Source organism: Manacus candei, unplaced genomic scaffold (assembly GCF_025592945.1).
Source record: "Manacus candei isolate 608988 ecotype Guabito, Panama unplaced genomic scaffold, ASM2559294v1 h1tg000045l, whole genome shotgun sequence".
NCBI classification, from domain to species: domain Eukaryota; kingdom Metazoa; phylum Chordata; class Aves; order Passeriformes; family Pipridae; genus Manacus; species Manacus candei.
The window spans coordinates 9,285,071-9,307,188 of record NW_026138093.1 but is presented as its reverse complement, the minus strand read 5'-3'; the positions used below and the strand labels follow the sequence as shown (position 1 = coordinate 9,307,188).

The following is a 22,118-nucleotide window of genomic DNA, read 5'->3' as shown; positions in this document are numbered from 1 at the left end:
TGCTCCCGCGGCTCAGCAGGGGAGAGCCCCTGTGGGAACTGCCTGCCCTGGCGTTCCTGGTGGAGGTGAGCCTGATGGCGAGTGCTGCCTGGCCCAGCTGCCTCCCCCTCTTTGCCCTCTCACAGCCGCAGCTGCCCGGGACGGTGCCTGCACCCTGTGCTGCTGCCTGGGCCCAGCCCCGGGCGGGTCTGGGCTCCTGCCGGCCGGGCACCCCATCACTGCTCCCTGCCTTTCAGGTCCTGCACTGCCTGAACCCCAGACAATGTGGGCCCAGCGTCCTGCAGATCATTTCCAGGCACCTGTGCAGGCAGTGCCCGGAGAGGCGTCGCCTGGCGCTCCGAGGCCTGGTGGTGCTCAGCAAGGCTCCCTCAATGGTGAGCAGGGGGCAGGGGCTGAAGCCGGGCCGGCAGCGTGAGGCTGTGCAAGGGAGTAGCTTGGCCTTGGCTGGCCTTTGGCAGCTGTGGCAGCTGCTCCCAGCTCTCCTCCTCCCTGTTCAGCTGCCTGACTCCTTTGGGACGCACCTTTGGTCTTTGGGCCCTGCGGCAGCTGCACCACAGCATTGTGTTCCACACAGGCTAAGAGCATCTGGAGCCTGAATGAAAACCTCCTGAACCTACTGCAGGATGCAGACAGTGATGTCGTTGAGATGACCCTCTCTGCGGTCATCAATGTGCTGGGCTTGAAAATCATCAAAATATCCACCCCTACTGCCCTGAAGTTCCTTGATGTGTTGCGGCCACTCTTTGACAACGTAAGGCTCTGTGCCCCTCATCGTGGGCACTGAGTGCTGCCAGGAAACTTTGGGCCCAGTGTCTTTTCAGGCCTGTGCCCCGGTGGGCCTGGAGAAGCCAGTGCTGAGGTCTTTTCCTCTTCCTTTGCACCAGGAGCACAGCCAGCTGCAGCAGCTCTCCATGCTCCTCTTCCGGGAGCTGATGGAGGCGACAGAGAGGAGCAAGAGCCTAAAGCCACACGTGTACCTGAGTCTGGTGCCATTCTACTTCAACTGGCACGATGACAAACAGCGTGTGGCAGAGGTGAGGACTCGTGGGCTCTGGTGTCCCCATGGCAGGAGGCTGCTGTGCCTCCTGCCCTGGCCCATGGTCGCCTGCAGCCTCCTCCTGGCCTTGGCGCAGGGATGCAGGTGCTGTGCCCTGGGCTGCGGTGCCATGGCCCGCTCTCTGTTGCTGTGCAGGCCTCTCGGAGAGCACTGTTTGGTGCAGCCAAGTTCCTGCAGTGGAGGGCTCTTGAGCAGTTGGTGACCATGGAGCAGCCGTGGAGGTTTCCCGAGTGCCTGGTAAGGACGGCCCCAAAGCCCCAGCCCCTGGCTCCCCAGGAGCACCCAGCCCTCTGCTCCCCCCAAACCCGGCCCCAGCGGCTGCTGGCCAGGCCTCAGGGCTCTGCGGGCAGGGGAGCCCCGTGCTGGGGGCAGGGAGCGCCCGGCCAAGGGGCAGAGCCTGAGCCGAGCCTTCCCTCCGCGCCCTGGCGCTCTTTGCAGCTGGAAAAGGACAGGAGCCGAGTGGGCCAGTACGTGCGCCAGGCCCTGCCGTTCCTGGAGAGCCCAGAGGAGCCCCTGCGAAAGCTGGCCATCAAGTTTCTGGGTGAGCCACAAGGCCGGGGTCCCTCCCCGCCCCGCTGCAGCTCGGCCCCAGCCCCGGCTGCTGCAGCGGCAGCAGGATGCGGCCCAGGGCATGTGGAGCCCCGAGTGGCCTGGTGCCTGCTGCCGCCCTGTGCCAGCCCAGCCCTGGGGCGTCCCCATGCGGGAAGGCCCCGGGCTCAGCCCTGCCAGGGCAGGAGGCCGTGTGGCCGGGCTGGCAGCGCCGCTGCGGGGGACCTGTGCCTCTGGGGCCTGACAGGCTCTGTGTTCCCAGGGATCGCCGCCAGGTCCATGAAGCAGGAGCAGCCAGAGCTGCAGCTCATCTGCCAAGGTGACCGAGGGCACCTTCCATCTGATCCCCTTGGGCCCTGCTCCCTCCTGGCCATGGCAAGAGCTGGTTGGGATGGCCCTGGCAGGAGGGGCTCCTCACGTCCCCACACCCCTGGCCTCTCACCTTGGCTCTCTTCCTTTCTCTTCCAGCCCTTGAAGGCATGACTGATGACAGCCCTGCCATCTCAAACCTGGCCCGTCAAACACTTCACATCATCAGAGCTGTACGGAGAACTTCATTCTTCCCATTCTGGTAGTCTCCGTTGCTGCCTCTTCCAGCCCGTAGAGGTGTGACAGAGGACATCAAACTCGCCATGGCAGGCCTGGCAATTCAACACTGCTACGTGCCGAGAGCAGTACAGATGGCTCCCCACTGCAGATTCCAGCAGCTCCAAGACTGGCTGTGCAGGGCATGGAAGACCCGGCCTTTTCCACAGGGCAGTGTCTGCCTGTGCTGCTGCAGCTCTGTGGGGAACTGATGCAGGAAGCTCCATCTCCTGGGGCCACCTGAGCCTGTGGGGAAGATGCCTCTTCCCTGCAAGCACCTCCTTTGAGCCCAGTATGGGAACATGACCAACATGTTATCACGCGCAGAGGCCCAGGAGCTTTTTTTATGTGCCCAGTGTGCACAGGGCCTTGGGGAAGAGGGGAAAAGGGCTCCCTGTGCTCAGCAACACTTGCCCCGCTGTGCAGCGTGCCAGCAAAAGACCAGCAGGGGAGGGGGCGCTGGGAGGCCAGGAAGGGGTGAGGTGCTGTGGAGGCCCTGATGGGACAAGGGAGCAGGAAGCCTTGAGGGGAATCTGTGAGGGGGTGGGTGGTAGAAGGCTGTGATGGGACAGACTGGGTGCAGGCCCCAAGGGGCAGGGTGAAGGGAAAAGCCCCCAGGACTTGGGGGGCAGAGGCCATAAGCAGCCCCCAGGCAGCCACCTCCTTCCCTGCCAGCCGGCTGCTCTGGTGCTTTCTCAAGGCCTCTCCCAGCCCTGTGGCAGAAGCCCTGGAGGCCAGGCCTCAGCAGCAGGGTGGGCACATCCCCAAGGTGGCCAGGCTGGCCTGGCTGGGGACAAGGAGGGCAAGGGGGCCCTACCAGGGCACGTCTGCCGGGTGCTGCCGGCCAGGGGCAGTGGCACAGGCAGGGCTGGTGGCCAGCCTGGGCCCCCACGGCTGCCCAGGCCAAGGGGCTGTGGCCAACACCCCCCTGAGCCAGAGCTCTGGACCCACAGAGCTGCTGCCACCACGGGCAGGGCGCTGGGCTCCTCGGGCAGGCCTGTGCACTCGCTGCTGCCCAAGCGGCTCCGCCCCACAGACAACAGCACCAGAGGCTGCCCAGGAGCAGCAGCACCCACAACGCCTGGGCCTCCTCACCCAGGCACCCACACCCGCCAGGACGCCAAAAATGGGCAGACTGTGGGCACAATTGCACCCGCTTTGGCAAAAGGCTTCAGGGCAAGTGGCCACCACAGCTTTCCAGTGACTCCCCAGCCTCACAGCAACCCTTGGCAGCTTCAGCTGCAGCCTGACATCCTGACTGACTTCAGTGGCCCTGCTTGAGGCTGGACACACCTTCCACACTCAGGTGTCCCCAGCCAGCTCCACTGGTGCTATCCTCATAGACTCTGCTGGGACACCAGCCTCGGGCTGCAGCTGCTCAACCTCTCCTCCACGCAGGCACCTTCAAAACACGGGCATGGGCTTCTAAACTCTGTGTCCAGCACTTGAGGGCAACAAGGGGCACAGCCCTTTGGGGCAGGAGACGGGCAGCAGCCTTGCCAGGACTTGGGGTGATGGCAGGTCTCCTTCGGCCAGGACTTACCAGGCTGTCCCTCAAGAATCCCGGGAGCAGGCAGGGAATGCTGAGCAGATCAAGCCCTGCCCGGATGTCCCATCGGGAAGACACTGTTCTAGGGGGAATTCACTGGGTCTACTAACTCTTACTGACTGGCTTAATGACTCAGCCATGGTGTGTCCCTGTCACTCAGATGCCTTCTTGGCCCCACCTGACGTTGTGATTCGTGTGACTGACAATACCTTTAACATCCCTGTAAGTGATCCTTGTTATTTTAGTTGTAGCACAGATCAAAATGTATCTACCCTCCATTTATCATTAATAATTCCCATGGGCAGAAGCGCCACACTGTGGCTCCCAGGGAAGCAGAAGCTGGGAGGATGATGCAGGATACAGTGAATGAAGGAAACTGTGAAATGCAGAAATCCTCAGTGGGTGGCTGATTGCTTGGATCATCTCTGCAGCAATCCCGGCAGCTGCCGCAGCCACGGCTCCTGCTGCACTGGCCATTCAGTGCAGGCCAGGCCTGCAGTGCCAGTGTATGGGCACTGTGGCAGCATCAGGAGCAGGGGTTCAGAATCTGTCTGGTTTCAATATTCCATGTGCTCTGGAAGCACATGGGACAAGCCCCAAGACAAGGAGCCCGGGTCCTGGCCCTCTTGGCCGTGAACTCTGAGTGTCCAAACAAAACAGGGGCAGAGGTGGGACCAAGCGGAGTCACTCTGCACCTGCCCTGAGTTCATGGGAAGGCAAAGGGAGGATGGACCTTGGCTGAGTGCTTGGACAGAGAGAAGGTTGTTTCTCCAAGTGGAAATGCACTTGAACCAGCCTGCATGACCAGCCTGTGTTTTTCTCTGGTGGCTGAACACAGGCAGCACATGAGGGGAGGGGAATGTGTGGGATCAGGGCACTGCTTTGGGGCCATGCTGGGAACTCTGGTGGACTAAAAGACATACACTGAGTGCTGCTCATGAGAGAAGAGGAATAAAAGGGGACACGGAAAAATGTCGGCGGACAAGTCCCGCAATGGAACTCTGTGTGTGCAGCCTCATTTTCTCCCTCAGCATCCACAAGAGAGGAGGCAAAAAGTAGTGTTTGGGACCCCAAAACTTTCTTGGGGGGGGAAACTGGGGATTGAGGGAACAATGGGAAAGTGGGAGGAACAGGGAGAAGGGTAGAAAAGGGGGGGTTGTCTGGTAGGTCTGATGGCCCCATGGGGGTCTTTGGGCACAGGAGGGGTTGGAAAAGAGGGGGTGCCCCCCCTGAGCTCCCAACTTACTGCGAGATGCTGGGGGCTGCTGAATCCAATCTCAGAGTTGGATTATGCCAACAGTTTCAGTTTAGAGGAATTACAGAGGTGTGACTGAACCACTTTTGTCCCCCAACTTTTAACGATGGCAAATCAGATCTATTGATAAAAAGGAATTTATTTAGGGTTCCAAATGATCAAACAAAGGATCTTCATCAGAATTATTTACTGCACAATACAAACACTAAAACTACCAGGAGTACAGGATAAGATAAGACAGTGTTCTACCCTAAAGAAATTGTTGAAGAAATTCTACTAAGTTTGGCTTAAAAGCAATAGTTCTTAATTTGAGATGGATGTAACTCCCCCTCCAGCAGTGACCTTGGTGGGGCCCCAGCCAAGGCAGGAAACTCCACACACCCCCAAGAAGGGTTCTGTTGGAAGAACCTACCCCTGGGAAAGGGGTTGAAAGGGATGGACTGACAGTCACTGGACTCCAGGGGTTGCCTCAACATCAGGGGTTTATTCAGGGTGGAAGCAGCGGCTGAAGCTCTTCCCACAGTCGGGGCAATTGTAGGGCTTCCCTTACTGGTGGGTCTGTTGGTGTCTGTTCAAGGTAGAGCTGTGGGAGAAGCTCTTCCCACACTCCCCACACTTGTAGGGCCTCTCACCGGTGTGGATGCGCCGGTGGGTGACGAGGTGGGAGTTCCGGTTGAAGCCCTTCCCGCAGTCGGTGCAGCGGAAGGGCCTCTCATCCGTGTGCGTCCGCTGGTGCACAAGGAGATTGGAGCTGGTCTGAAACCTCTTCCCACATTCCAAGCACATGTAGGGCTGTTCCCCAGAGTGGATGCGCTGGTGTCGGATCAGGTCAGAGCTGTCCCTGAAACTATTCCCACATTCCCCACACCAGTAGGGTCTTTCCCCAGTGTGGATGCGCTGGTGTCGGATCAGGCTGGAGCTGTCCCTGAAGCTCTTCCCACATACCCTACATGTGTAGGGCCGTTCCCCAGTGTGGATGTGCTGGTGGGTGAGGAGGTTGGAGCTCTTCCTGAAGCTCTTCCCACATTCCAAGCACTGGAATGGCTTCTCCCTGATGGGATGCTGCTCAGGGACCACCAGGTCATTGCTCTGGCTCAAGCTCTGGCCGCCTTCCCAGCACAGGCTGGCTCTTTCCTCCTCAGAGCACCCTGGGCTGGCTTTGGAGCCCCTCCTGCGGGGGGATCTCCGGCCCTTTTCCTCCCCGCTGCCTTCCTGCGCCGGGGAGCCCTTCAAAACGGCCTCTCCCACCAGGGTCTCATGGGGGGATTTGTCCTCCGCGCTCTCCCTCCTCAGCTCAGGGCCTGGGGCAGGAAGCAAGAAGGACAGGCAGGGGATTTGCCTCCAGCCCACAGGGAAGGCCAAGGACATCCCCCCAACTCCGGCCCCGGCAGGACGGCGGCGCCAGCGGGGTTGTCCTGCAGCCGGGGCCATGCTGGGCTGACAGAGCCAGCACAACACCCGCCCAAAGGGACACTGACTTCCTCCTCACCTGCCTGGGGGGCCCAAGGCATCTTCCTCTTCCTCGCAGCCTCCTCCTCCATCCGCCCAAGCTTTGGGAAGGACAAATCCTGATGGGGGGGAAAACAAGGGCTGAGCGCGTTGGCTTGGGGGTTCCTCCTGCCCAAATCCATCTCTAGAACTCACCGGGCATCCTGTGTCCATAAAAACCTCCAAAACACCAAGATTCAGCCCAGAAAAACCAAACCACACAGATTCAGGCAAAAAACCCCTCAGAAATAGCAAGATGAACTCCATCCAAAAAGCAAAATGTAAAGGTTCAGCCAAAAAATACTCCAAACTATGAACATTCAGCCCAAAAAAACTCTTGCAGTAATTCCCCCTCTCTGGTCTCTCCTCTGTGGGGTTTGGAGGGCCTCCTGTGTCTGGGATGCTGGGGGTCCCACTTAGGAATACTGAGAGTGTTGGGGGTCCTAAGGGTTCCTTCTCCTCTGACTCTCACCTTCGGGGTGCCACATTCCCAGACATTCCCCCTCTCCAGGTTCTCCACTTCATTGTCCCAGGGATCCCAGGGGTCCCCACTGTCCAGGCTTCCCCTTCCCCATGCTCCCCCTTTCAGGCTCCCGGGGATCCCAGGGCTCCTCCCTCTCTGTGCTCCCCCCTCCAGGCTCCCGGGGGTCCCCCAGTTCCACCATCTCCCCGCTCCGCCCTCCACACTCGGCAGCTCCCGGGCTCCACACCCACCCCCGGCACTCCCGGGGGGCCCCAAACCCGCTGTGTCCCCCCCGCCGGCACCGGGCTGACAATGGAGCCGGCGGGGCCTGACCCAGCAACACCAACCCCCACCGTGGGGGGACCCGCATCCCCCCACCCACCGCCGGGGCTCTGCCCCCAACCCAGCCCAGCACCCCCAAAAAACACCTCCTGCCCACCCCCGAGTGCCCCCAAGGGCACAGCCCTGCACAAGGGCCGGCTGTGCCCAAGGAAACCAAACAGCCCCACAGGTGGGGGACACCAGAGGTTGCCCCAGGGCAACGAGAGCAGGGAGCAGATCGGGTCCCCTGACACGTGGGCAGGCTCTGGGTTCAGCCTGACCAGGGGCAATTTGGCACCAACAGCACGGCCCTGACCACTGGCTCGGCACAGGGGGCCCGAGCTCCCCCCTCTCCAGGCTCTCAGGGCTCTCACAGCTCCCCCCTCTCTCCAGCCTTCACCGCTCTCCAGGGATCAAGGCATGGGGACACAGAGGGACCCCCATGGTAACCCCACTCCTGCTCTCCCCTATCCCCTTAGCTCACCTGTCCCATCCCCTTCCTGGGCTGTTCCCTTGTGTGGATGCGCTGGTGTCCGATCAGGTGGGAGCTCTGTCTGAAGCACTTTCCACAATCCTCACATATGTAGGGACGTTCCCCACTGTGCATGTGCTGGTGGCTGAGGAGGTGGGAGCTCTTCCTGAAGCTCTTCCCACATTCCAAGCACTTGTAGGGCCGTTCCCCAGTGTGAATACGACAGTGGGAGTGGAGGGTGGAGTTGTCAGTGAAGCTCTTCCCACATTCCCCACACTTGTAGGGCCGTTCCCCGGTATGGATGCGCTGGTGAGTGTGGAGGGTGGAGCTGTCACTGAAGTTCTTTCCACATTCCCTACACACGTAGGGCCGTTCCCCAGTGTGGATATGCTGGTGGATGTGGAGGTTGGAGCTCTGCCTGAAGCTCTTCCCACATTCCTCACACGTGTAGGGCCGTTCCCCACTGTGGATGTGCTGGTGTCTGAGCAGGTTGGTGCTGTGGCTGAAGCTCTTCCCACATTCCAAGCACTGGAAGGGTTTCTCCCTGATGGGAGGCTGATCAGGGACCACCAGATCAGAGCTCCCCCTCAAGCTCCGGCCCCCTTCCCGGCACAGGCTGGCTCTTTCCTCCTCAGAGCACCCTGGGCTGGCTTTGGAGCCCCTCCTGCGGGGGGATCTCCGGCCCTTTTCCTCCCCGCTGCCTTCCTGCGCCGGGAAGCCCTTCAAAACGGCCTCTCCCACCAGGGTCTCACGGGGGGATTTGTCCTCCGGGCTCTCTGTCCTCAGCTCGGGGCCTGGGGCAGGAAGCAACAAGGACAGGCAGGGGATTTGCCTCCGGCCCACAGGGAAGGCCAAGGACATCCCCCCAACTCCGGCCCCGGCAGGACGGCGGCGCCAGCGGGGTTGTCCTGCAGCCGGGGCCATGCTGGGCTGACAGAGCCAGCACAACACCCGCCCAAAGGGACACTGACTTCCTCCTCACCTGCCTGGGGGGCCCAAGGCATCTTCCTCTTCCTCGCAGCCTCCTCCTCCATCCGCCCAAGCTTTGGGAAGGACAAATCCTGATGGGGGGAAAACAAGGGCTGAGTGTGTTGGCTTGGGGGTTCCTCCTGCCCAAGTGCATCTCTAGAACTCACCGGACATCCTGTGTCCATAAAAACCTCCAAAACACCAAGATTCAGCCCAAAAAAACCCAAACCACCCAGATTCAGGAAAAAAAACGCACAGAAATAGCAAGATGAACTCCATCCAAAAAGCAAAATGTAAAGGTTCAGCCAAAAAATACTCCAAACTATGAACATTCAGCCCAAAAAAACTCTCACAGGAATTCCCCCTCTCTGGTCTCTCCTCTGTGGGGTTTGCAGGGTCTCCTGTGTCTGGGATGTTGGGGGTCCCACTTAGGAATGTTGAGAGTGTTGGGGGTCCTAAGGGTTCCTTCTCCTCTGACTCTCACCTTCAAGGTGCCATGTTCCTAAACATTCCCCCTCTCCAGGTTCTCCACTTCATTGTCCCAGTGATCCCAGGGGTCCATACTGTCCAGGGCTCCTCCCTCTCCGTTCTCCCCCCTCCAGGCTGCTGTGGGTCCCCCAGCTCCACCATCACCCCGCTCCGCCCTCCACAAGGGCCGGCTGTGCCCAAGGAAACCAAACAGCTCCACAGGCGTTGGCTGGGGGGATGTGAGGGCTGGGCCTGCTCAGCACAGCCCCGGCCTCGTGCCCAGCGCCTCTTTCCTGCCCCACACAAGAGCTTCCCGGCCCCCCCAGGGCTCCCCTGCTGCTGCCTCTGCTCCTGGCCCTGCCTTTGCTGCTCCCTTGGCTGGGGCAGCGGCTGCAGGGGGGGATGGCAGCAGCTTCAGCTCCACGGCACTTCCTGGGGGGAGCTCAGCCCGGGGGGACGGACAGGGACCTGATGGGGATGGACAGGGGCCCAGCAGGGACAGCCAGGGCCTGCAGGGGAAGGCACAGGGACAACCTGGACCCCCACACTGCCAGGGCTGTCTCTGCTCCTCCTTGCAGGCTCCGTGGCCAGGCACAGTTTGTGTTCCTGGGTGCCCACCATCTCAGCACTTGGAGACGCTCAAATCAGCACCCGCAGCTCTGCAGCAAAGCCCCAGCTCACCTGGCACACAGGGGATGGACACAGCACCTGCTCGGGGATGGGCACTCACAGCTTTGTGCCTTCCCCACCACGGGGCTCTCCTTCCTCAGCAGCACCTCTGCCTTGCACTTATTCTCAGCCTCACCTCAGGGACAGCTCTGGGCTCACCTCCGCGCCACTTCTCAGCCTCACCTCAGGGCCTGGGCTCAAGGACAGGAACCTGCAGGGAGGGGACATCAGGTGCAAGCTCAGGGCTGCCTGCTTGCACTGGCCTCTGGGCTTCTTTCTCTTTCTACAACCATCCCAGAACCTCTTCTGCTTTTCTAACATTACACTGGCCACACTCTGCCTCCTCTTCAGCTTCCTGTCCATCCCCACTCCCAGCTCCCTTTCTGCCTGCCTGCTCTCCAGACACTCTGGCCCCAGCCCGGGGGGCTGACGGGGCTTCTTGTGGCCAAAGGGCAGGACCCGGCCCTTGGCCTGCTGGAACCTCATCCCCTTGCAATCAGCCCATGGATCCAGCTGGGCCAGGTCCCTCTGCAGAGCCCTCCTGCCTTCCAGCACATCAACACACCCCCAGCTTGGGGTCACCTGCACATTTGCTGATGAAATGCCTGGTTCTGCAGCAGCTGCAGATGCTCAAGGGGCAGCAGGACCAAGTCAGGGGTCTGGGGGGCCTGGGGGGCTTTGGGGTGCGGGAGGGTCCTGGGGGAGCTGGGGAGGGGTTTTGGGGATTGGGGGTACAAACCAGGTCAGACCAGTACAGACCAGGACAGACCAGCACAGACCAGTACAGACCAGTACTTCCTCACTGCTCCCCAGATCTCTCCCAGTACAGCCCACTGTGTTCCTGTCCCAGGGTGCCGAGTGATCCCTCTTAGAGGGGGGTTGGAATGGATTTGAGGGGGAGCTGGGGGAGATTTGGGGGGATCTGGGGGGGGGGTGATGGGGATTTGGAGGATTTTGGGGTGCTTTGGGTGTATTTGGGGGAGTTAAAAGGGGTCTTGGGGGGGTCAAAGGGATCTGGTGTGGGGAAAGGATTAAAGGGAAAATGGGGGCTAGGGCACATTTTGGGAGGTTAATGATGTCTGGGGGGAAAGAGGAGTAGCAGCACTACGAGCAGGTGAGTCCTGAGACCCCCCTAGAGTACCCAAGACACTCTTTGTGACCCTCAAAACCCTCTGGGACTCCCAAAATCCCCCGAGAAACCCCCTAAACTGCTTCAAAGACACCCCCCCAAAGCCCTCCAGGACTTCTCAGTTCCCTCAGAGACTCCAAAACTCTCTCATGGACTCCCAAACCCCTTCAGGGACCTTCAACCTCCTTCCTAAGTCCCCTCACGACATCAACCCCCCCCCAGAGATACCTTAAAACCGCCTCAGGGACCCGGAAAAGCCCCTAAGGGACCACAAAACCACAGAACAGCAGAAGAGGTTTCTGTAAAGGAAGGGAGCAGAGAATCTGAGAAGGAAGAGACCGACGAAAAACCGAACCAAAGCAATAAAATCATCCTGGCCCTTGCAGTTTTTCCTTCACCTTTTTCTCATTTTTCCTTTTTTTTTAGGGTTCTTTTTTTGGTTGGGTGGTTTTGAATTTTTTTTCCGAAGGAATTTCTCAGGACCCGAATCCAACATCCGGGTTCTTGGGAGGCCTCCCGGGCCCCGCGGCCCCCGACAGGGTTGCAATCCCGCGCTCTGCCTCTCGGGAACCCCCGAACCCCCGCGCTAAACCCTCCCGAGCCCTCCAGCCTTTCCACCCCCAGCCGCGCTCCCCGCAGCCCCCGAGGGGATCCCCAGACCCCGCTCTCCCGCACCCCCCGCCAGCTCTCACAGACAAAGGCAGGACCCGCCGCCATCACCGATTCCCGGAAGTCAGCACGGCGCTCTGCGCGCGCACCGCATTCAAGGAGCACCGCCGCAGCCAATCAGCGCGCGGCCACGCCCCCGAACGCCAATCGCCGCGCCTGCGCTTTGCGCGGGGCACCATGGGAGTTGTAGTCCTTGCGGCGGATCATAGCGGCCATTTGCACGTGAGCGGAGTGAGGATAATACTTTTTTGGTTTTATTGTTTTTCTGTTTTTTTTTCCTTCTCTTTTCTCTTTCTTTTTTCCTTTCCGTTTTTCTTTCTGCTTCCTTTTTTCCCCCTTTTTTCTTTCTCTTTTTCTTTTTTTCTCTTTTTTTCTTTCTTTTTTATTATTTGTCTCATTTTTTTCATTTTTTTTCTGTCTTTTTTTCTCTTTTTTCTCCTTTTTCTCTTTTTCCTCCCTTTTTTTCTTCGTATGGCTTTTTTGTCTTTTTTTTTTCTTTTTCCTTTTTTTTTTTTACATTGTTTTCTATCAGTTGTATTTTCAAGGAAGACTTAAACACAGACCAAAACAATCTCCAGGTACAAATCTCATGACAACAGATAATCTGCCATTGTTCCTGGTCCAAGAGGATTCCCAAGATCACAAAGACTGAGATGTGAAGGGTACTCACACAAAAAACAGCTTTCCCTGCTTTTTTCCACAGGTAAAGCAAGTGTGGAAGGGGCACTTGGCCCCAGGCAAGATGCTTTTACAGCCACTTTAGGCAGCCCAGAGTGGATCTGGCTGGCAAATGGGATTATGATTATGCTTTCAGGGATTATTTCCACAGTACATTGAGGGAAAACATTGAGGGCCATTTCTTCATCTGCTGAAGGGATGAGAAGAGGGGGGAGCAGGTGCTCTGGCCCCAGAGCTTCTCTCTGCTTTGGGGACACTTCTGTGTTTTCCTCTGTCCATTGAATTCCCCACAAAGAATCCAAAAAGCTACAAGAACTCCAGTCTGGAGTGCTCAGGACATGTGGAAGCAGGGGAATTTTTCTTCCCAGCTGGGATTGAGAGTGCAATTTCACACTCCTTTGGAGAACATTAACTAAGACATCCCATTTCTGCCCAGGGATCTTCCAGGGGGAACTCAATCCGGGCTCTGGGCAGGTCCCTGCAGGGGCAGCAGCTTCCTCTGCACATTTGAGAGGATAAAGCTGCTCTAACCCTGCACTCCAACTACTCCACAGCAATTTAGGACCTCTGAGGACAGTTCCCCACCCCAGCAGAGACCTGAACACATCCTGTGGGCACTGTGTGACCACCCCTGGCATTAACACCCTGCAGGAATGAAGACACTGACTGTAAAGACACTTGTCTACCTGTAAACCTCAACTTTCTTTGCTACTATACAGCAATAACATTTTCTATTCATATTGCAGCTACAGACTTAACAAATGGAATTGCATATATTGTGCTTTAGAAATTAAAATGCATTCCAAGGTCAGGCAATGCTAAACAATGAAAGTCTTGAACCCTCCCCTCCAAACCAGCCCCACTTTCTGCTTTCAGAACCAGCCCACTTCCTCACTCTCTTCACAAAGGGAGAAACTCTCTCTTTCCACCTCTGAAACAAAAATTCCCTCCCCAAAAGTGATCAAAAAGAGTCTACTTAGGCACTACTGCAAATGGAAGTTGTCTAATAACCATTCCTTCTAACTCAGGAAGGGGAGGAGGTGAAGAAAGTCACAACAAATGTTTGGATTCCTTCCTCTTTGACGTCTTCTCTTCCCTATCTGACACTCTGGGACATGTGCAGGGGGGTCAGCATCTCTTCAAAGATGGCTCCTTTCACATCAGAGCCCCTCAAATTGGCTTCCTGGAGGTCACAACCTGATAGGTCACAATTCAGAAGGGAAAAGAAAAAGAAGTGTCAATGGAATGCACCCAGAACTCTGTTCAAAGCTTTACTGGAAGTCCATTTACCTGAACTCCATTGTACTCTGAAGCTGGAGAGGTCAGCCAAAAGCCAGCAATCCCCCAAATTACCAGCTGACTAGAGGAGAGAAAGGAATAGGATGGAAAATGAATCCCAACTCACTTCCAAATCAGTTCCTGCCAACGTTGCTCCCCTGAGGTTTCAGTTCTTTAGTTTGGCGTTTCTCAGCGTTGCAACTCGGAGGTTCATTCCTGTCATCTGACTGCCCTCCATGGCCACTCCTTTCAGGCTGGCACCTGGAACACACACAGAAAGGGGTTCTGTGAGGAAAACCAGTCAGAAACACAGCAGCTGCACACTGGTGCTGCCTCAGAGCTGTGTGAACTGGAGGAGGACAAGGGGATTTGGGGCTGAGATGGTCACAGACTCAGTGCAGCCCTTGTGGGCCCTTCTCAGGGTTGGACAAACCACAGCTGGACCTTTTCTGGGCCATAGAAATGTACAAACACAGGCTTCAGTTGGCACAGATTCACAAGGCAAAAGCTTCTCACCTTCCAGATGAGCTTGAAGGCCTGATGGGTCCTCAGAGTTGCAGCCTTTCAGGGACGCTCCCTCTGCGTTGGAGCGCAGCATCTTCACCCCTGGCAGGTTGGCACACTGGCACAGACAGGAGTCACTGAGAGCCGGAAGAGCAACACCAAAGACAATCAAGAAGACACTTTTAATTTCTGCTTTGGGAGTCAATCCCATTAAATCATTACTGGGAGGAAGTGTAAAAGCTTTGGGAACCAGAACAACTCTAGAATATATTTAAGAACTCGATGTTTTACACCCCTCTGTTTGTTCCAGCTCCTCTCTGTTAACACAAGCCCAGCCCTCCCAAGCTGCAGCAGCTCTTCCATCCAGCACAGAGCCTGACAGGTCAGCCCTCTCCAGGCTGGCACAGCACAGCTTGGCACGGGCCAGGTTGCAGAGGCTCAGATTGGCCACCTTGAAGTTGATGTAGCAAAGATCCAGGTGGGAAAGATCCGCTCCACTGAAAGTGAGACCCTGGAAATCCCAAGGAATAAACCCCCCAAAAAGGTTACACAGGGGAAGGGGTAGGTCTGGACACAAAGTTATTATCATCATTGTGTAGACAGGTGTGCATTAATATTTACAGTGTGTAAATATCTATGTCTAAATATATGGATAGAAATGTATTAAAATATATACTGTCTGTAAATATAGACAGATACAAGATAGATACAGACACACACAGGTCCTGGGAGGAGCTGAAGACACCCCACCAGGGAAGGGGGCTTCTAAAAAGGAGGGAGAGGGACTTTTGATATGGGCCTGGAGGGACAGGACAAGGGGCAATGGTTTTTCAACTAAAAGAGAGCAGGGTTAGATGGGAGACTGGGAAGAAATCCTTCCCTGGGACGGTGGGGAGGGGCAGGGAGGGAATTCCCAGAGAAGCTGTGGCTGCCCCTGGATCCCTGCAAGTGTCCAAGGACAGCTTGGATCAACCTGCTCTAGTGGAAGGTGTCCCTGCCCATGGCAGGGGGTGGAATGAGAAGACCTTTAAGGTCCCTTCCAACCCAAACCAGTCCATGATTCTATATAGACAAATACACACAAGACCATTTATTCTACTACTTCAGACTAATGAAATCTAAATGCAAAGCTCTCAAAAATTGTCCTTGGTTCATTTTATATTTAAACAAATGTAAGGGGGGTACTTTTGAATTAGATGATCAATGGAGCATAGAGGCGTGAGAAAGGAATCATATTAGGATGTGAAACCAGCTAGAGTATGGTACAATGTAACTTCATGGCACAAGCTAATTGTAAGGTCCATTGTGCTTTTTAGCAAGTCAGCTTGATATCCCCTATTATCAGAGCTGAGTTCTTCCTTGGTTTTGCTACATATTGCAAGATAGATACATCTACCCTTGAAACACAATGGTAGAGGTCATGCATAGGGGTGAGAAAGATGATGATGGGAGGAAGATTCTGTGGGCAGGGGTCGCTGGCCCCTTGCCCTACAGCAGGGCATGCACAGACTGTTGCTATCAGGTGATGAACAGGCAGGGTTTGGCTGCCACTCAGGCATCACCTTATACTGGGTACTGGCCCTACGTGGTGTAATGTAGAGCCGATAAAATGGGGTGTCAGGACTGCTGGGGTGAGCGATCCTCATCCTGCCATGGAGACTGTGTTGTTCCATGGGGACACCCGCTAAGCACGGGCACCGACCAGCTGCTGCAGATCCTGGCAGCCCTGGCCTGTCTGTGTGGGTAAGCACAGTTTATTGACAGGAAGCAACTGAGAGAACAAACTTTTTAATATCCTTTTAGTGTTCCTTTAATTCCCCTTTTATGTTTATAGTATTTTTCCTTTAGTTTCCCTTTTTACTAACCAATATCGTGTTATCCATAATATTGTGTTAAGATCCTTTTTTGGTATCCCTTTTCACTAGTTAATTCTGTACTAAATGCTGTTCGTAGTATTTGTTTTAATGCCACCCGATAAGATAGTTACTTTGTATCCTTTTTTTTAGTTTTTAATTCCTCTTGCTAAGTTTATTACTATTATTATTATTCTCACTGTAATAAAAGATATTTTGTGTGTTTGAGTATTTTTTGGCACTTGTCTTTATTCCGGACATGTACCCAAACGAACTGCTACAGGGACTCTCCAAAACACCTCTGAAAATTTATTTACAATCATCTTCTGCCTTAAAACTGCCCCTGCTAGAGTCCCAGGAGTGATGCTGTACAGAAAACAGGCCATTTAAGTATTAATGAACAGGTGTGCATCAACACATTTCCAGTCTGATACTGATCTGTTTTTTAAAAATCACATGCCCATCATCAGTCCTTGGTCAGAGCTGTGCAAAGCAATTCAGAGCTCTCCGGGCAGGTTGCACATGGAATTTGTGGACACAGGTCTTCCATGTGTCCTGTCATCCTGGGTTGATCTGTGTGACATCAGAAGGCAAGGTGGCCCAAAAATTGGGGGGAAAAAGTCTCCAAAACCTACGCAGTCTCAATATGGACACAAGCAAGATGGAGGAAAAAAAATCAGAAAGTTATGGTGTGTTTTTCTTGGGAAACATTCCATTCCTGCAAACAAACCCCAAACTGTACAAGATAATCTTTGCTGTGTGTCCTGCCCCCCTTTTTTTTAAAAAAAAAAGTGAGATAAAAAGCACTTCTACAATTTCATACTGAAAAACCTTCATGGATAAGAAGCAGTATAAACACAGCATAATGCAAGATGCATGGATCAATGTTGTGGAACAACTTAGTAGTGCCCCTGGCACCTGCTTGGATACAGAGGTAACCCAGAAGTGAAGACTAAATGCAGCCACAGCAGCAGCTGCAACCAGCAGAATTCCCTCTCTTGAGAAAACCTATTTTTATAAATTATTCCTGTTCTTAAATACAAAGAATAGAAAAAAACCTATTATCAAGACCTGTAGAGGCCATTTAGCTGCTGTAATGATCTACCCCATCAAACCTGAGACAAAAGCCATGTACCTCCCATACAGAATCATAGGCTGAATTTAGTTTTGAAGCCCCCCCTCCAGAAGGTTGGAATGTGCCAGATCACTCAACAAACAACCCCACAGTATCCTAACAAACCCTAATGGGATGCAGGATCCAGCTCAGTGTAACTGCATGACCCTCATAGACCTTTTGCACAGGAGAGCAACAACTCACATGCCTCACATGCACTCCCCAGCCCACCCCAAATGTACAGGGGTGGCTTCACTGTACCCACAGCATTCTCTTGATCTGGTTCCACGGAGATGAGAGTGTGATCTCTGAACTGCAGTCTGATTTTGCTGTCTATTGTTGGCAATTTCCCACCTGAGAAAAATAAATCCTCCTTAGAAAGGAAGAAAACCAGACAAACGGTTAAACTGAGCCCCCCTGTGCTCTCCCCACTCTCTCAAGGCTGGACTGTTTGTTAAGCTATGTTTCAACACCCACATGTCCTCAAACTTGTTGTGGAGGGGGCAAGGAGAAAGAGATTTTTTAATTCTCTCCCCTTTCCTGTCTGCAAATAACTATAATAAATAGCAAGCTAGAGCCCAGGGAAAACTGCTACCAGTTAAATGCTCTCAGGATACAGTTTATCACAGCTGCCAGTTCCAGTCTAGGATAATCTTTATTCCACTCTAAGGGAGTGTCATCTCTCCCACTAGACACGGGGAGCAAACACACACGTGGGGCCTCACGGCACATGAAGCTGATGCTGGGCTGTGATCTGGCAGAGTTCAGGCACACGGTGTGACTCTTGGGGTCGGTGCTGTGCCGGGCAAAGGCTCGGATTCGACGCTCATCGTGGGTCCCTTCCACCTCAGCCTGTTCTGTGACGGTGCGATGAGTTCCCTCTCTTCCAACACTTTTGTTCTTTTTAGGGCTCCTCGCTGCCCGGGGCCCGGAGCCCGCCTCCCGCGCGCCTGCTTCCCTGCCCGTTTTGGCGGCCGCAGCCGGGCGCTGAGTGCCCGCTCCCCGGGCGGGCCCGGCCGCTGCTCCAGGAGTGGGGGGGCAGCGGCGGCGCCTCGAGGATTCCCGGGATTCCCTGGCCGGTTTCCAGGCAACGCTCCCCGCGCGCTCCTCGCTCCAGGGCCGAACATGCGCAGCCAATGGGAGGCGGCGGAGTGGGCGGGGCGAGGCGGGGCTTGGGCGGGGCGGGGGCGGGGCCGAGAGGGGCGGTTGGTGGGGTTTGGGTGGGAGCGGGCGGGGCGGGGCCGGGAGCGGGAGCGCTGCCGCTGAGCGGCCCCCGGGCAGAGACCCCGGGCAGCGGCCCCGAGACCCCCGGCGAGTGGCCCCCGGTGCGCGGCCCCGGGGGAGGGACCCCCCGTGCGCGGCCCCTGGTGAGCGACCCCCGGTGAGCGACCCCCAGTAAGTGACACCCGGTGAGCGACTCGCGGGGAAGAAGCCCCGGTAAGTGACCCCTGCGGAGGGACCCCCGGTGAATGACCCGCGGTGAACAACCCCTGGCAAGTGACCCCCGGGGAGGGAACCCCGGGGAGGGACCCCCGGTGAATGACTCGCGGTGAACAACCCCTGGCAAGTGACCCCGGGGAGGGAGCCCCGGTAAGTCACCCCCGAGGAGGGACCCCCGGGCAGTGAGCCCCGGGGACAGTCCCCCCGTGCGCGGCCCCCGGGGGTGTCGGGCCGGGGCTGGGCGCGTTCCTTCCCCGTGCGGAGCCGAGCGGGGCCGTGGCGGGAGCGGGGCCGGAGCGGAGCCGGCCGGGGGGGCAGAGGGGAGCCCTGAGCCGCCTTCTGCCGAGGGGGCTGCTGGAAAGGAGCCTGCGCTGGGAGGAGCGGGGGACGTGGCCCGAGGCTGAGGCAGGGGAGCTTCAGGTCAGCTCCTGGACAAAGGTTTCTCGCTGTGTTTTTCGGGGGGGCTCGGGCACTGCAATGGGTTGCCCAGGCGGAGCCAGCACCCCGGCAGGTGTTTCAGAGGCGCCTGCATCTGGCCATGGCTGACACGCTTTAGTGGTTTGGGGGTTGCTGGGGCAGTGCTGGGCTGACAGATGGACTTGATGGAATCATGGAACGTGCTGAGTTGGGAGGGTCCCACCGGCACCGTGGAGTCCAGCTCCTGAGTTTTAGGCACCACTAAAGGAACTGAATCTGGATCGAGCTGTTTGGCTCCAAAAACTCTTCTACCCCTAGTCTACACTGCCAAGTGAAACAAAACAGAGCGTGCAAAATAGAGGCCTGTGTTCCCCCCAAAGGGAAGGCAGGCAGTTACAAACCGGGACAATAAAGTAAAGCTCAGAGCATACATTCATGGTCCCCACAGTTGTATGACACATCAAACCAGTCCGCTGTTACCCATGTAGAACTCTCATCAGGAACCCCAAACTTTCTTGTGTGTATTTGTATAGATATGTATAGATATGTATAGGTAGATAGATATATATACATAGATATGTATAGGTCTATATTTGTGTGTACCTCTATAAGTTTCTGTATCTTTGGATGTGATATTGGCATGATATTGTTGTGTGGCAACAAGTGGACTTAAAAGGTTACAAGACTTTAGGAAATCGCCTTTCTGCTTGTGGGTTCTGTTTTTTAAAGAAGGTAACAAGAAAAGAACTCTTTAGCCAAATATCAGTTAAGGGCTCCTCGCTGGCCGGGCCCGGAGCCCGCCTCCCGCGCGCCTGCTTCCCTGGCCGTTTTGGCGGCCGCAGCCGAGCGCTGAGTGCCCGCTCCCCGGGCGGGCCCGGCCGCTGCTCCAGGAGTGGGGGGGCAGCGGCGGCGCCTCGAGGATTCCCGGGATTCCCTGGCCGGTTTCCAGGCAACGCTCCCCGCGCGCTCCTCGCTCCAGGGCCGAACGTGCGCAGCCAATGGGAGGCGGCGGAGTGGGCGGGGCGAGGCGGGGCTTGGGCGGGGCGGGGGCGGGGCCGAGAGGGGCGGTTGGTGGGGTTTGGGTGGGAGCGGGCGGGGCGGGGCCGGGAGCGGGAGCGCTGCCGCTGAGCGGCCCCGGGCAGAGACCCCGGGCAGCGGCCCCGAGACCCCCGGCGAGTGGTCCCCGGTGCGCGGCCCCGGGGGAGGGACCCCCCGTGCGCGGCCCCCGGCGAGTTGCCGCTGGTGAGCGACCCCCGGTGAGCGACCCCCGGTGAGCGACCCCCGGTGAGCGACGCCCAGTAAGTGACACCCGGTGAGCGACTCGCGGGGGAGAAGCCCCGGTAAGTGACCCCTGGGGAGGGATCCCCGGTGAATGACCCGCGGTGAACAACCCCTGGCAAGTGACCCCGGGGAGGGAGCCCCGGTAAGTCACCCCCGAGGAGGGACCCCCGGGCAGTGAGCCCCGGGGACAGTCCCCCCGTGCGCGGCCCCCGGGGGTGTCGGGCCGGGGCTGGGCCCGTTCCTTCCCCGTGCAGAGCCGAGCGGGGCCGTGGCGGGAGCGGGGCCGGAGCGGAGCCGGCCGGGGGGGCAGAGGGGAGCCCTGAGCCGCCTTCTGCCGAGGGGACTGCTGGAAAGGAGCCTGCGCTGGGAGGAGCGGGGGACGTGGCCCGAGGCTGAGGCAGGGGAGCTTCAGGTCAGCTCCTGGACAAAGGTTTCTCGCTGTGTTTTTCGGGGGGGCTCGGGCACTGCAATGGGTTGCCCAGGTGGAGCCAGCACCCCGGCAGGTGTTTCAGAGGCGCCTGCATCTGGCCATGGCTGACACGCTTTAGTGGTTTGGGGGTTGCTGGGGCAGTGCTGGGCTGACAGATGGACTTGATGGAATCATGGACCGTGCTGAGTTGGGAGGGTCCCACCGGCACCGTGGAGTCCAACTCCTGAGTTTTAGGCACCACTAAAGGAACTGAATCTGGATCGAGCTGTTTGGCTCTGTGATCGATAAAGACTGAGGCTATAATTTTGGTTGCAAGGAAAAAGAGTTTATTAAGGCTAACCAGCAAAAGCGGCTAGCCGGGACCGGGGGAAACCCTTGCTCCACCACAGTCAGCAAAATGGGGAACCGAAACAGTAACAATTATACCCTCGGTTGACACCACCCCCCTGAGTCATGTCAATAGTCCATTGGCTGGGGTTTCACAAGCTGCTCCCTGCTTGGTTCCTCTTTCCCGGGCAGATCTGTGGTTGGTGTCTCTAATTGTGGGCGTCGTCGTTGCTGAGGGGTTTCCACCAACGATGTCAGAGTCATTAATCCCTATGAGGCTGTGGTTCTGGAGCTTTCTATAGGGTGATGTCATCCAGTCACAAGTCTCCTCATGGTTTGCTTTTGCAATAGTCCACATCAATATGCCTGTAACAAACAACTTCAAAAACACTAAATTTATCTGCGTTGTGTTCTGCAGTAATTAAACTTGTGGTTAAAAATTCATAACTTTTAATAACATAATAACTTGATTAACTTATCTCTTGAACAGCAAATTTCCTTAGTTTACTTATAACAATTCCCCCCTCCTAATTTCCTCATAAATTTGCTGGTCAAGTCTAACCATTGCTTCTCTAGATGCCTCTGAAAGAGAAGCTTGGTCCTCATCAGAAGACCTTCCACTCATATCTTCATATTGTTGTTTCATGGTCAATAACTGCACTTTCTCAATCCTATTTTTAGCAAACGCAACAATTTTGTTGAGAATACACGGTCCGAAAATGAGGGAAGCAAATAACACTAACGACCCTGCTAGGGTTGAGATCAGGGCTGTCAACCATGGGAACTGATTATGCCAAGTATCTAGCCAACTTTGTGTGGCCTCTTTTTCTCTTTTTCTTTGTAAAATTCCTTCACGTAATTTAGACATTGACTCTTTGATAACTCCTGAATGTTTGGCATAAAAACAACATTCTTCACCCAATGCTACACATAATCCTCCTTGTTGTAAGAACAGCAAATCCAATCCTCTCCTATTTTGTAAAACCACTTCCGAAAGGGAATTTAGAGAGGTCTCTAAAAAGGATATAGATTTTTCTATCCGGTCCAAATCTTCATCTACAGCTGTTCTTAATGCGGTTAGTCCGTGGCTATGTTGGACCAAAGAAGCAACTCCAGTTCCCGTAGCTCCCAACCCTAATATCATTGCTATCGT

At 56.1% G+C, this 22,118-nt stretch overlaps 1 protein-coding gene and 1 pseudogene across 1 annotated transcript in view; one reads left to right on the top strand and one right to left on the bottom strand.

Annotated features, from left to right (window-relative positions):
• LOC127474822 (zinc finger protein 11-like) overlaps positions 1–22,118 on the top strand; it is a 705,018-nt gene that overhangs the window by 518,024 nt on the left and 164,876 nt on the right. The gene's annotated exons all lie outside the window — the stretch shown is intronic.
• LOC127474826 (zinc finger protein 850-like) overlaps positions 5,117–22,118 on the bottom strand; it is a 172,478-nt pseudogene continuing 155,476 nt past the window's right edge.